This window comes from Triticum aestivum, chromosome 2A (assembly GCF_018294505.1).
Source record: "Triticum aestivum cultivar Chinese Spring chromosome 2A, IWGSC CS RefSeq v2.1, whole genome shotgun sequence".
NCBI classification, from domain to species: domain Eukaryota; kingdom Viridiplantae; phylum Streptophyta; class Magnoliopsida; order Poales; family Poaceae; genus Triticum; species Triticum aestivum.
Window position 1 is genome coordinate 138,193,331 of NC_057797.1, and position 14,458 is coordinate 138,207,788.

General features: G+C 45.0%; 1 long non-coding RNA gene across 1 annotated transcript; it reads right to left on the bottom strand.

Annotated features, from left to right (window-relative positions):
• Nucleotides 1–3,359: 3,359 nt before the first annotated feature.
• LOC123188005 (uncharacterized) lies at nucleotides 3,360–5,118 on the bottom strand. Its single transcript, XR_006494292.1, has 2 exons — nucleotides 4,811–5,118; nucleotides 3,360–4,696 (listed from the first exon to the last, which is right to left on the bottom strand). It is a non-coding gene; the product is annotated as an uncharacterized lncRNA (long non-coding RNA).
• Nucleotides 5,119–14,458: the final 9,340 nt, after the last annotated feature.

The window sequence follows — 14,458 nt, forward strand, 5'->3', positions numbered from 1 at the left end:
ACGTACAGCTCGACGATGTCTCCCATGCCTTGATCCAGCAAGGAGAGAGGGAGAGGTTGAGGAAGACTCCATCCAGCAGCAGCACAACGGCGTGGTGGTGATGGAAGAGCGTGGCAATCCTGCAGGGCTTCGCCAAGCACCTACGGGAGAGGAGGAGGTGTCACGGGAGGGAGGGAGGCGCCAAGGGCTCAGGTGTGGATGCCCTCCCTCCCCTCCACTATATATAGGGGCAGGGGAGAGGGGGAGGCGTAGCCTTGCCCCTTCCTCCAAGGAAGGGGTGCGGCTAAGGGGGGGGGAGGAGTCCATCCTCCCCAAGGCACCTCGGAGGTGCCTTCCCCCTTTAGGACTCTCCCCTTTTTCCTATATCTTGGCGCATGGGCCTCTAGGGGCTGGTGCCCTTGGCCCATGTAGGCCAAGGCGCACCCCCTACAGCCCATGTGGCCCCCCGAGGCAGGTGGCCCCACCCGGTGGGCCCCCGGGACCCTTCCGGTGGTCCCGGTACAATACCGATGACCCCGAAACTTGTCCCGATGGCCGAAACAGGACTTCCTATATATAAATCTTTACCTCCGGACCATTCCGGAACTCCTCGTGACGTCCGGGATCTCATCCGGGACTCCGAACAACATTCGGTAACCACATACAAACTTCCTTTATAACCCTAGCGTCATCGAACCTTAAGTGTGTAGACCCTACGGGTTCGGGAGACATGCAGACATGACCGAGACGTTCTCCGGTCAATAACCAACAGCGGGATCTGGATACCCATGATGGCTCCCACATGTTCCACGATGATCTCATCGGATGAACCACGATGTCAAGGACTTAATCAATCCCGTATTCAATTCCCTTTGTCTAGCGGTATTTTACTTGCCCGAGATTCGATCGTCGGTATCCAATACCTTGTTCAATCTCGTTACCGGCAAGTCACTTTACTCGTTCCGTAACACATCATCCCGTGATCAACTCCTTGGTCACATTGCGCATATGATGATGTCCTACCGAGTGGGCCCAGAGATACCTCTCCGTTTACACGGAGTGACAAATCCCAGTCTCGATCCGCATAAAACAATAGATACTTTCGAAGATACCTGTAGTGCACCTTTATAGTCACCCAGTTACGTTGTGACGTTTGATACACCCAAAGCACTCCTACGGTATCCAGGAGTTACACGCTCTCATGGTCAAAGGAAGAGATACTTGACATTGGCAAAGCTCTAGCAAATGAACTACACAATCTTTTGTGCTAGTCTTAGGATTGGGTCTTGTCCATCACATCATTATCCTAATGATGTGATCCCGTTATCAACGACATCCAATGTCCATAGCCAGGAAACCATGACTATCTGTTGATCACAACGAGCTAGTCAACTAGAGGCTCACTAGGGACATATTGTGGTCTATGTATTCACACGTGTATTACGATTTCCGGATAATACAGTTATAGCATGAATAAAAGACAATCATCATGAACAAGGAAATATAATAATAATACTTTTATTATTGCCTCTAGGGCATATTTCCAACAAGGTATAGTCCGGCTATCCGAACATCCCCTAATCCAGGACTCCCTCAACTATGATCTCAGGTCCTGAAGCATGGTTTTATTAGCGGATAATAATTCTTGCATGGTACAACTGCAGAGGAACCTAAAGATCTTGAACAGGTGACTACTCCACTGTTAATCCATTTGGAGCAGCCCAAATAGATATGACCTTTGGAATTTCTTTGTTTTCATTTGCCCACATGGCACAGTCATAGAACCAAACATCAGGAGAATCATCAACTTGATGGTTGTTGTTTTCTAACATGCAGTGAGGGCTCAGGATGTCTTCAATTATAGCCGGGCTGTAAAACTTCGTTGGCAACCCTATAACTCTTATTTGTTCTTTTCGAGAGAGGCTAGAAGATACTGCTCCAGCAGACATTGACCATTTCTGAACTAAGAACACACCAAAAGGTAGCTAGATTCCAGCAGCATCAGTAGACAACATGTGAAACAAAGTTGTAGTTACTGGCCCTTGGAAATATATAAGGTATTTGAACCTACCAACTTGCTTGACTATGACTTTTCCAGGACATTCAATCTGCATTTGCTGCAAACAGCGTGTTAACTTATCCTCTGTGATAATTTTTCCCTCGTCACAAGACGTCAGGAGGAATGATGATTCCAATATCCGCATTTGGTCAGCTGGTATGTCAACATCATTTAAATATGAATGGGAAACCATTCCTTTCTTTAGTGCCTGCAAGAAAGAAGGAATCCTCCTGTGTGTTCTTTGAAGAGACTTGTTATGAGGAGCTCCAATATTAATTCTGTCAACACCAATACAAAATGTCTCTGTGTTCTTGTGGCCACTGCTTTGGTTTCTTCCTTTGTCATACTTGCTGGAGACATGAACAAGTATATACCATGGGAATGGCACAGCAGTTCTAACAGCCCATGCCGTGTAATTTACTGATCGAAGCTTGCAAAAGCTGAGATTGGCTTGACTAACATTCTCAACAATGCAATGTGGCTGCAGGGCACGCTCAATTGCTCTTCTAGTCCAAAGATGTAACGGCAAACCATAGATCTTTACCTTTAGATGTGCAGTCGCTGTCTCCATCATTTCCTCAATCTGAAAATCGTACAGTGTTGCTTCCATTGGCACACCAACATTTTTCACAGGGTAACATAGAACTTCAGTCCCATCTAGTGCCATGGTCACTCCACTGGATAGAACCGCATGTGCATAAGTTGTGTTTGCCTCATTCATTAAATCTGCACCAACCAGGATTCGTTTTCATATGGAGGATACAGATATGGTTGATATGGCAGATGAAGATGTTCCGAAATGAGTGGCGTGACGTGGTGCTCATCCATAGGCAATCCATCCCACCGTGCTAGTATGTAGTGGGAACACAGCTCCACAACCTCTCTGGTCTTGTGTTCTACTGCGCTTATTAAACCTTGTGAAGAAGAAATATTATCAATCATGTATCTCTCTATTAACATCCACTCGCTCAATTGATCGGCTGTGGTAGTAATAAATGTGTTAGGAAGTTAGAAAGATAAAAAAGATATGTATGCCTACTCAAATGGCACTTGGTGTAGCATTAGTAAATTCATACACCTGTGGGTAGGTTGAAAGGCCAGGATTTGTTCTTCTCCATGAGATGCTCTCTGGTAACACCGAATTGATGGGTGAAGAGGGTTGTTTTTTATCTATTGATGAACAAGGAGAATTGAGTAAAAAGGGCAAATAGTTATTTGTATATTACGCTAGCAAATGTTCATTGATTCGATCTTGGAAGATTAAAGGTAAATTAATGTATGTTCATAGCGAAGATATTGAAAGGAAGAATCACAGCGGATGAAACCAAAGGCGTAGCATAGATAAATAACACTGTCTTAACACGAGGACATAGACTTTATACTTATACATGTCCAGATTGAAGTTCAAAAAGGATAAAGATTTCTAGGCCGAAGCTATGAGTAGACAGCTTCGCATCTTATTTAAGCAACCTAGGAGACTAAACACAACAAACACAGAGCCGCTTCCTAGCGGTGAAGCCATACATATACAGCTTCACATGGCAACGAGACAGTTCAGCAGGCTCAATATGACGCTCATGGGGATGGGACATAGTCATCATCTATGTGTTGATGAATATCATCCGCTGAATCTTCATCTGAGTGGCCACTGTAGCTCCATTCAGGCACTTCATCATCTGAGTACATGCCTTTTTCCTCTAGGAACTGAGATGTCGTAGTTGTAGAGCTTTGAAGCGCGACAATTGAACTGTGAATCTCCATGATAGCTTGCTTCATATTAGAAACACACATTGAGGTAGCAGGGTCTAAGAAAACGGCAGCAAGGTCTTGGATTCTGTTTGATGCATTGTGCACTTGCTTCACATAGTTGCATGCTTCTTTAGTTATCTGCTTGATGGTTTTGCTGTGCTGGTTGATTTCATCTGACTGTTCTAGCAACCTGGCTGATAATCTTGTATGTGCCATTTTCATTTGCTCTAGTTGATAATAGTTATAGTCCACAAGCACCTTACCCTATTTGTTCTGCATGTATTCGATGGCCTTCTCGGCTGCATGATTCATTGATGCTACCACATTCTGACATATACGGCTTGATAATTTAGTCCGGCACGCTGAAGCATGGTACCGTGCTTTTGTGCGATGAAATTGAATCTCTGTTCTAAATCGATTTTGTGAAAGATGATGCACAAAGTACACTGGTTTAGGGAGACCGAGTTTCTCGAACATTGCTTCAGCCAGTGATGTGCTGGATAGCTCAACCAACTCCATGAGAATAGATCCACAAGATAAACCCAAAGGGTTGGCAGAAGGTATAAACACAGCATCCATTAAGAACAATAAGCACTGAGCTTTAGATTATATATATGCACTAACAATTAAAGAACTTTGTACTGAACCTATGGGAAAACGAAATTTTAATATCATGAGGACATCGGGAGAGCCAAGCATGTATCGGGATAGGAAATGAAACCTATCAGACCCTTCCTCCAACCGATTTTATGTGGATAAGAAAAAAATAAGAAAGCATTTATATGGACAGTGTATTGTAAAGCAGGAGTATGGCTGGAGCTAAAATATAAGGATATACCTTGGTAATTAGATTTGTCCTAGGTGGAGGATCTTGTTGCCCTTGGTGAGCATCAGAACGGATTAACGGATCTAAGATGCAAGAAATCAAAACGAGTTAGAGAGAGAGAGGGATGGGGATTTCTCCATCTAGCAACACCATGGGGGGGTGAGGAGGAGGGAGCGAGAGGTTCCCATGAGGATTACCTGCAAGTTGGCTGGCTGGGAGCTCCTCTGCTTGCGGGGGATCCAGGCGACCGCGGGTACAATGCAGGTAGAGAGCAGACGAGGGTGAGCGGATGAGGGTGAGTAGATGTGGGAAGGAGATAAGAACGGGGCAGCAGACAGAAAGATTTTTTTACAGCAACAGGATAAGGTTGGGTGGATGTGGCAGGCTAGAAGAAGGGCCTCAGTTATGGATCGATAGAAATGCCATTGGGCCATAGAGTAATATTAGACAATATTGCAATATATTAGTATTATAAAGTATAAGGATAAAGACGAATACTATTTTACATTATAACATATATAGTGAATATTTTAAATATAGTTGAAACATAGTGATTAGTTATAAAAAAGTTTGCAGAATGTAAGGATGATAATAGATTAAGATTATATAATTGTGCGTGTTATTATAATCAGTAGAATAATTAAATTAAGTGTATATTTGTTTGATGTTTAAATACGATAATCGTTGTATTGTGATAAAATAATAAGAGGTATAAATAATCTATCTACTATACGGATATAAAAATGTTAATAATAAGTTCTTCTCATAATTAATTATAAGTTTGTAGTATATAAAGATAATTGTAAAAAATCCTTGCAGGGGGTGAACATGCATTCTATGCTCGTGTTGTGAGGTAACTAATATTGATCTTATTAAAGGAGTGAGGACTTAAAAATTAGCACCGCATTTGATGTGACCTTAGATAAACCTACAGCCTCTGATACAGCACAAGGCGGAGCTTGTGCGCTCGAGGTAGGGGCGGACATGGATGAGGAGAAACTACAGGAGCTTCTCCTTCTTTGGGACAGGACGGCAACAAGTATGCTCAGCACGGACTACAGGAAGTATGGAAGCACCAGAATGGCATTGTCTTTGACGGAGCAACTCCATGTGCTACGCCCGTGGTTGCCAACATGGAAAAGCAATGTAGAGCGCGGAGCATAGCCAGGCTCAAAGGCGAACCCACCACCTTGCTCGGAGGTTTAGTTAGTTCAACGGAATGAGTGGTTAGTTATGTAGGTGATCCTAAGGGTGTGCACTCTTGCAAGTAATATATTGTAAGAATGGTATGCGAATGGGGTTCTTTTCCCCACTCCTTTAATATATGATGATGATTCCAGGGGAAAAATAAATGAACAGCAGAAATCAAGCTTTGTGAAGGACCGGGACACGACAGGCAGCGAGCATATGGATCTACTTAAATCTAAATAGGAAGGATGAACTGCATAAGCGCTGGAAAAATCACCTGGTAGCAGGTAACCAGTCAAGGACACAAGGAAAATGAAGTATGGATGATACTATCTATTCTGAATATTAAGATTTCATAGCTTTTAATCCCTAATGCGTGTACTAGCACAAAGAGAAGAGGGAAAACAAGACTTGAATGATGCAGTGCTGCAGCCAATCAACTGTAAAAATTAGTATGTCTGGCATTGTGAGATAAGCCAGTAAAGGAGAACCATTTTTAGATCATCAAGCCCAGCAGTAAATGAAAAGCACAAGCAAACACACATAATATAGTAACAACGGTAAGATCTAGACAAAGCAGGATATCCCAGTGGTATTTACAGAGAGCAGAAATTGTCATGCGAAGGAGGATAAGGTAGAAAGGGATAAAGGTGATATTTACAATGCATAGTAGCTAGTCTTTTTAACGGCTTAGATAGAGGAATTGTTACGTCAGTGGCTTGACATACGTCTGTAGGTGTCAAAGCCTTGCCTTACAAAGACGCACAAAATATATTAAGTGCATGACCAAAAGTGTGCTGAGTTGACGACCTTCAAATCTGTTGTCTAGATCGTTCTTGCGGTGCAGCAAAGTCGAAATCTCTCGTCAGCGACACAACCATCCAGCGGTAAACGTAGCTTGATAAGTAGATAGAATGCAGAAGTAGCCCTGAGGAGAACAGAAAGCACAAGCGTTGTATGATTACATATCATCTAGCATGGTAACATGAAAAAGCGAACGGAAAGCACGCCAGTTATACCGTATGTACATATCTAGTGCAGTTCATGGAAGAACTACTGTCTTGCCTTCTTTGGAGTGCCAGTCCCCTTTGCAGCAGGGTTTGCCCTGAGTTTTTTCCATTGGCTAAGCGAAAAGGCGTGTTAGCAAGTCCAATTGCATCGAAAAGGACCCAAAGGCATAGAATGCAATAAAAACAACAAGGTCATAAAGATTAGGCAGATGAAACGGACGATGCCATAAACAAGCAGAAAGGAAACCAAACGCTAACACACAGCTAATTCCACTGTATGGTGAATCAACTCGAGTTCATGAATCAAGCTATCTTGCATGGAACAAGGAAAATGGCATGTGCATGTAGTAATGTAAAGTAAGGAGAATGAAGTCACATTCTATGCTGAAGGCACTGAATATAACAATTATGAATTTTAACCTTTTGGTTATAGACTGGACAACAGGAACGCCCTTTGAATCCTCAGCAGCTGCAGCTCCGGTTTCCTCGCCAATCTATTTAGTTTAGCAGCATTAAATTCTATTGAAAATGAAGCTTTGTCTGCACAGAAGCAGAAACATATTTGCATAGTAAAAATGGCCACGAACATTTGTCACGGATGTAGGCTGAACAGCTTTTCCAGTAGAAGCATCGCCTTCAGCCTGGGGATCTACATTCGTAGTTGAGTCAGATGGAGTGGCGTCCTGAGACTGTGGTGGTCCAGCAAGGAGCTTGCGGCGAGCGTTCTTAGGACACAGTGATTTGCTGTAAAAAATAGTTATTTGCAGGAGAACACACTGAACTTTCAAGATGCATGACATGGCAAAGGCAATGACAATACCTGGGTGTTTTAGGCTTTATACCATGTCTTTTTCCTTTGAACGCAGATATAGGAGTGTTCATCTGCCAAACAAACAGTGCAGGAGTCAAACAACTGAAAGGAAATTTGAGAAAGAGAATTAATAGCAGATATACCTCATTAGGAGGCAACATGACAAGCGTAGACGATCCTGTAGGGTAAGAAGTGAGGATAGGCACGGTTGTGCCTGAGCTATCAGCAGAAGATGATGCGCCAGATGCATGTGACGCACCAGCAACTCCCAAGGGCACAAGATCAGGTTTAAAGGCTTCAGCAATCCTGCTAACTTGAAAGGACAGCTGGGTGCTTGAAGGCTGGAAGCTCTTCATGGAGATAGTGACGACAAGGGTAAACTTCCGGGTAACAAGACGGGAAATTTCAATAGGCAAGCCTACATCATCACCTCCTATCTGGGCAAGATCAAGTGCACTTGTAAAACCTGGGTACTTGTGGTAGATCAGAGTCATGAGTGGCCTGCCAATAGCACTCTTTGCAGCCCTATCAAAGAACATAAATTCCGCCTCATCTGCACCATCGCTTCCGAAGGTGCATAGACAGTACCTAGACATTGCAAGGCAAATGGATTGAGAAACAATTTACCAGATAAAGCAGAACAGAAGCTCTCGTGGGAAAAGCACTCACGAAGGATCTGCTGCGACAGAAGAGCACGTGTTGTCTGAGCATCGATACTGTCTGCCACAGGTATATGTTGTTTTATGGCATTCCTTGCATGAGAGAAACCACCAGTGATTGTCGGTGCCCAGACCTGTAATATTAACCTTGACCACGAACTGTTTTTTCTGTGTTGATGAGAAACACAAGCGCAATGAGAAGCAAGTACAAAACACAGCAGGAACATCACAGGGGAAATGAAGAGAAGGAGAGAATACCATATTATCAAACAGGTCAAGAGAAAGCATCTCCCGAACGCTCATCTCAACAGGAGGTTCACGAACAGGTGTGGCAACCACTGCCTGTTCTCCTAGGATGTGATCAGTGACAACAGCAAGACCTTCTGGAAGGCTGGATGAAGAAAAGTCAATTGAATTAGGAATGAAACATCTGTAAAGATCTTCACGAATGATAATGTCATACAAGGAGAAAATACCTATGTAACGCCCCGAGACCGATGTGCCAGGTGTCGTGCAGTTATTCGCTGTTGTTGCGTTGTCATTGATTGCGTGTCATGCATCTCATATCATGTCATCATGCGCATTTCATTTGCATACATGTTCGTCTCATGCATCCAAGCATTTTCCCCGTTGTCCGTTTTGCAATCCGGCGTTCCGTTCTCCTCCGGTGGTCATTTCTACCTTTCTTTCTTGTGTGGGGATTAAACATTTCTGGATTGGACCGAGACTTGCCAAGCGGCCTTGGTTTACTACCGGTAGACCGCCTGTCAAGTTTCGTATCATTTGGACTTCGTTTGATACTCCAACGGTTAACCGAGGGACCGAAAAGGCCTCGTGTGTGTTGCAGCCCAACACCCCCCAAATTTGGCCCAAAACCCACCAAACTCTGCTCCATGCCCTAGAGCATTCGATCACGATCGTGTGGGCGAAAACCGCACCTCTTTTGGACTCTCCTAGCTCCACTTATGCCTATAAATACCCCCTCCATTCGGATCTCTTCTTCCCCCGTCCGAAACCCTAGTTCAAAAAAAACATCCTCCGCCGTCGACGGACACGTCCGCCCCAGCGCCGGACGCGTCCGCCGCCGCCCGCCTCCACCACTCAGGCGCTGCCACGTGGCGCCGCTCCTCTTCCCCGCCGCCGGCCCGGGAGGCCCAGGAGGGGCCCCCGAGGCCCGATCCGTCGCCGCCCTTCGTCCCGCGCCCCGCCGCCGTCCTCTTCCCGGCCGGCCGCCGGCGCCGCCGCGCCCCGCCACCGCTCGCCGCTCCGGCCGCCGGCCTCCTCGCCGCCCCGCGCCGCCGGGGCGCCGCCGCCCTCGCCCGCCACTCCGGCGACCGACTCCGGTCGGCCCGGCCTCCTCCAACCTCCCCGGCGCCGCCTCGCGTCTCCCTCCGGTGAGCTCCGGCGAGAGCCCGGCGGACCTCGAATCCCGCGCCGGCGTGAACAGTGTTTTGGATCCAGATCTGGATCTCAGGTTGACTTCTCTCCCCCCTAACCCTAGATTTTCGTGCTAACTTTGACTCATGATATCTCCGCAACCGTAGCTCCGTTTTGGGCATATGATATATCAAAATCTTCGCCTCGACATGTACATCATTTCATTCCATTGCATCATTTGCATTTGAGGTCATCTTGATGCCCAAAATGCTGTTAGAAGGAGGCTTCGTGAGTTAAATTGCAGATCCGTTAGTTCATCATGCACTTTTGTCATTTTTGCCATGTTTAATTCGTGCATGATATGCCTGTGCCCCTTTGGGATGAATTGTTAAGCATTTTGTCTTCTTTCCAGAGGTGCCACCCATGTATTTTTAGGATGTGTGTGTTGTCTTGTGCAAGCTTGCGAAGAGAGGTACCTGAGATTGCTGATTTCAGGGACTTGGTGATTTTCACTAAGTCTGGGATATTTTAGTTCATGATGCTATATGTCCAGCTTGTTTCCTAGTGATCCGTGCCTCTTTTGAGGATGATCAGTAAGGGAGTTTTGATATTTATGTTATGCTCTATCCATCCATGTCTTTGTTTGCATATGTGGAGTGCTCTAGGTTGACTCAATCGAGCTCAACTTTTGCTTCGTTGTTAATCTGGGCAGATTGTCAACTTGTTTGCGATTTTGCCGATGCTACCGTTAGTGTTCCATGCATGCTATGCCTTCGTTCTTGCCATGTGTAGCTAGCACATTGTGCCTTCTTGCTGGGTATATGCTTTCCTTGCCATGACTTGCACTGTAGTGAGTGCATCGAGCTTGTTTACATGCCTTCGTGAGTTATATTTCAGCGTGTCTCAGTTTTCACTAAGTCTGAAAACTGATTGTGTTCGAGCTATGTTCGTGAGCTCGGTAGAGTATTTTATGAACCCTTTTGGCCCCAGGTCACTTTGGGTGTTTTATTAAGCTTGTTGAGTAGCGCCATGCCATGTTCTTACTTGTCATGTTCAGGTTTTCTATCATGTTGTTTTGCTGCTCCGAAGAGAGCATCGTGATCTGAAATTTCAGACTAGTGTTAATTTCACTAAGTCTGAAATCTGTTTTGCATTTGCGTTTTAGCCATGCTTGTTTGAACCTCTTAATGGATGAATTTGCCTATGGCTCAGTGCTAGTGTTTTGTCAACCATCTTGTGTACATCACTTCCATGTATTTTGTTTTCATGTTTGGTGGCTGTAGCATGTTCATTTCGTTGCATTTAGATGCCTACTTGCTGCAAATCGCAGACCGGTGTCGTATCTTAAAACGCTTGCCATTTCCAAACCGTAGCTCCGATTCCAATGATCTTTATATCGTTTTCAAGCGATTTCATCCCCTCTATCCAGTGGCACACTTGGTTTTCCAAGTTGATGCCAGGTTCATGCATTTCCTGTCATATCTTGCATTTTGCATCCCGCATCGCATCCCGCATAGCATATCGTCATTTCATCATATTGCTTGGTCTTGCCGTGGTTGATTGTATCCTTGTTGCTTGTTTGTCTTGTGGGTAGAGCCGGGAGACGAGTTCGCTACCGAGGAGCCCGTTGAGTTTGCTTGCGAGGATCCAGTCAACTCTGACAACTGTGCAGGCAAGATGATCATACCCTCGAAATCACTACTATCTTTGCTATGCTAGTTTGCTCGCTCTTTTGCTATGCCAATGCTACGATGCCTACCATTTGCTTGTCAGCCTCCCAAATTGCCATGTCAAACCTCTAACCCACCATGTCCTAGCAAACCGTTGATTGGCTATGTTACCGCTTTGCTCAGCCCCTCTTATAGCGTTGTTAGTTGCAGGTGAAGATTGAAGTTTGTTCCTTGTTGGAACACGGAGATGTTTCCTTGTTGGAACATTTTACTTGTTGGGATATCACACTATATCTTACTTAATTAATGCATCTATATACTTGGTAAAGGGTGGAAGGCTCGGCCTTATGCCTGGTGTTTTGTTCCACTCTTGCCGCCCTAGTTTCCGTCATATCGGTGTTATGTTCCCGGATTTTGCGTCCCTTACGCGGTTGGGCTATAATGGGAACCCCTTGACAGTTCGCCTTAAGTAAAGCTCTTCCAGCAATGCCCAACATTGGTTTTACCATTCGCCACCTAGCCTTTTCTTTCCCTTGGGTCGGCCAGCCCGAGGGTCATCTTTATTTTACCCCCCCCGGGCCAGTGCTCCTCTGAGTGTTGGTCCGAACTAGAGTCCTGTGCAGCGCCCCCTCGGGGAAACTCGAGGTTTGGTTTTAGTTGTACGGAGCGCTCATCTGAGTGTGCCCTGAGAAAGAGATATGTGCAGCTCCTATCGGGATTTGTCGGCACATTCGGGCGGTGTTGCTGGTTTAGTTTTACCCTGTCGAAATGTCTTGTTGTACCGGGATACCGAGTCTGATCGGAATGTCTCGGGTGGAGGTCTATTCCTTCGTTGACCGTGAGAGCTTGTGATGGGCTAAGTTGGGACACCCCTGCAGGGATTTGAACTTTCGAAAGCCGTGCCCGCGGTTATGGGCAGATGGGAATTTGTTAACGTCCGGTTGTAGAAAACCCGAAGTTGACCTTAATTAAAATACATCAACGCGTGTGGTAACCGTGATGGTCTCTTTCCGGCGGAGTCCGGGAAGTGAACACGGTGTTGGAGTTATGCTTGACGTAGGTTGCTATAGGATCACTTCTTGATCATACTTTTATCGACCGTGCTTTGCCTTCTCTTCTCGCTCTCATTTGCGTATGTTAGCCACCATATATGCTAGTCGCTTGCTGCAGTTCCACCTCATTACTCCATCCTTCCTATAACCTTAAATAGTCTTGATCTCGCGGGTGTGAGATTGCTGAGTCCCCGTGGCTCACAGATACTTCCAAAACCAGTTTGCAGGTGCCGATGAGTTTGTGCAGTTGACGCAACCAAGCTCAGGAGGAGCTCGATGAAGATCTTGTCCGTTATGTGGTTTCGTGTTAGTTGATTAGTAGTGGAGCCCAGTTGGGGTCGATCGGGGGGCCTTTGTCGCATTTGGGATTCTTCTTTTATTTTGGTTTTGTAGTCGGACCTTGATTGTATCTGGATGATGTAATGCTTTATTCATGTAATTGTGTGAAGTGGCGATTGTAAGCCAACTATGTATCTCTTGCCCTTATGTATTACATGGGTTGTGTGAAGATTACCTCACTTGCGACATTGCTTTCAATGCGGTTATGCCTCTAAGTCGTGCTTCGACACGTGGGAGATATAGCCGCATCGAGGGCGTTACAAGTTGGTATCAGAGCCTTCCCCGACCTTAGGAGCCCCATTGCTTGATCGTTTTTAGCAGCCGAGTTGTGTCTAGAAAAATGTTTTGAGTCCTTAGGAATTATATATCGGAGAGCTTAGGAATTCTTTTTACTTCCCAGTCTCCTCATCGCTCTGGTAAGGCATCCTGATGTAGAGTTTTGACTCTTCTCTTCTCAAATTTCACTAAAAAAAAATTTTAGGATTACGCGGGTATCTTGGAATCGTTCCGATGGTTTTATGATGAGAACATTGTCTTGGTGCCTCCTGTCAGGGGTTTAGTGGAAGTGTCCCGGGGAGTTGAGCTCTGAGGTGTTGTCGTCATAATTTTATCGTTGCAGTTCTGGAATACCTGAGTTTAGTACGCCGACATCGAAAATCTCTTTTATGCAGTTGTTGGTGAGATAACCCCGATAACCCAGTACTGAGGTGAGTACGGGAGTATTGCCATAACTTGTATAATGGATACTTTTCGAAGGTTGAGGTAGATGATTATGAAGGTTTCTTGGTTATGTGTTGAAGGATGGATACAGCTGGATGTAGGATTTGCTAGTTTGGGTGAGATATTGTGCTTCCCCTGTATCCCCAAAACCTGATTGCATAACCGGAAAATTTCGGGAGTTTCATAGGTGGGAATTCAAGTAGCTCTTCGGATATCTTTTCGACAGATGTATGATATGAAATTGGGGTTCGACCTCTAGTGGTCCGCCTTTCCACGGTCGTTTTTACAGTGGTCTCGTTGTGTCTTAAAGAGTCCTTGGCTATGCCGACTCGGGGACACTTCGTATGTCATGTGCACTGCCTTGTACATGATGGTGCTGTACACTCGAGCCCGTGTAGGCCCCACCACGAAAACTTCGGACGAAATCTCTATCATATGTTTGTTCTGGCTTATTCTGCAAGCCAGTCCTTTGTTTTTGTTTTGAGTTGTGGTATTCGAGTTGCTTCAATGTCAAGTGTTGATTCCATACCTTTCCGAAATGGTGTTCTCATACTCCGATGTAAATACCAATCCTTCATGATCATTGATGTTGTTATGTTAATCCTTTTTAACCGGCGTGTTTTCTCTCCAAGTGGTTCCGATCATTTCAACATTCACAAGATCAAGTATCAGTTCTTCTCAACGCTGTTTGTTTCATCCGTCTCCAAGTTGCCTTTGTTTTTCCCACCCTCCCTCCCTTTTGTTTTTCTTCAAGGACTAAGATTTCTTCTTCAAGTATCCATTTTATTGATGGGAAGTTTCTCCATTCTTTTCCGTCAATGTTCTTATCCGGTGATTCTCATGAAGATTCTAATGGAGCTTCAAGTTCATCATTCCTCGTTCTTTTCTTCTCCGGTGGATTTAATTCAAGCTTTGGTATTAAGCATACTCCTTTTCTTTTTTTTCCAATGCTTTTCTTATGCCGGTGCACCTCTTAATCATCCATCTCTCGCTATTAAATTGTTCCGGAGTGCTCAAGA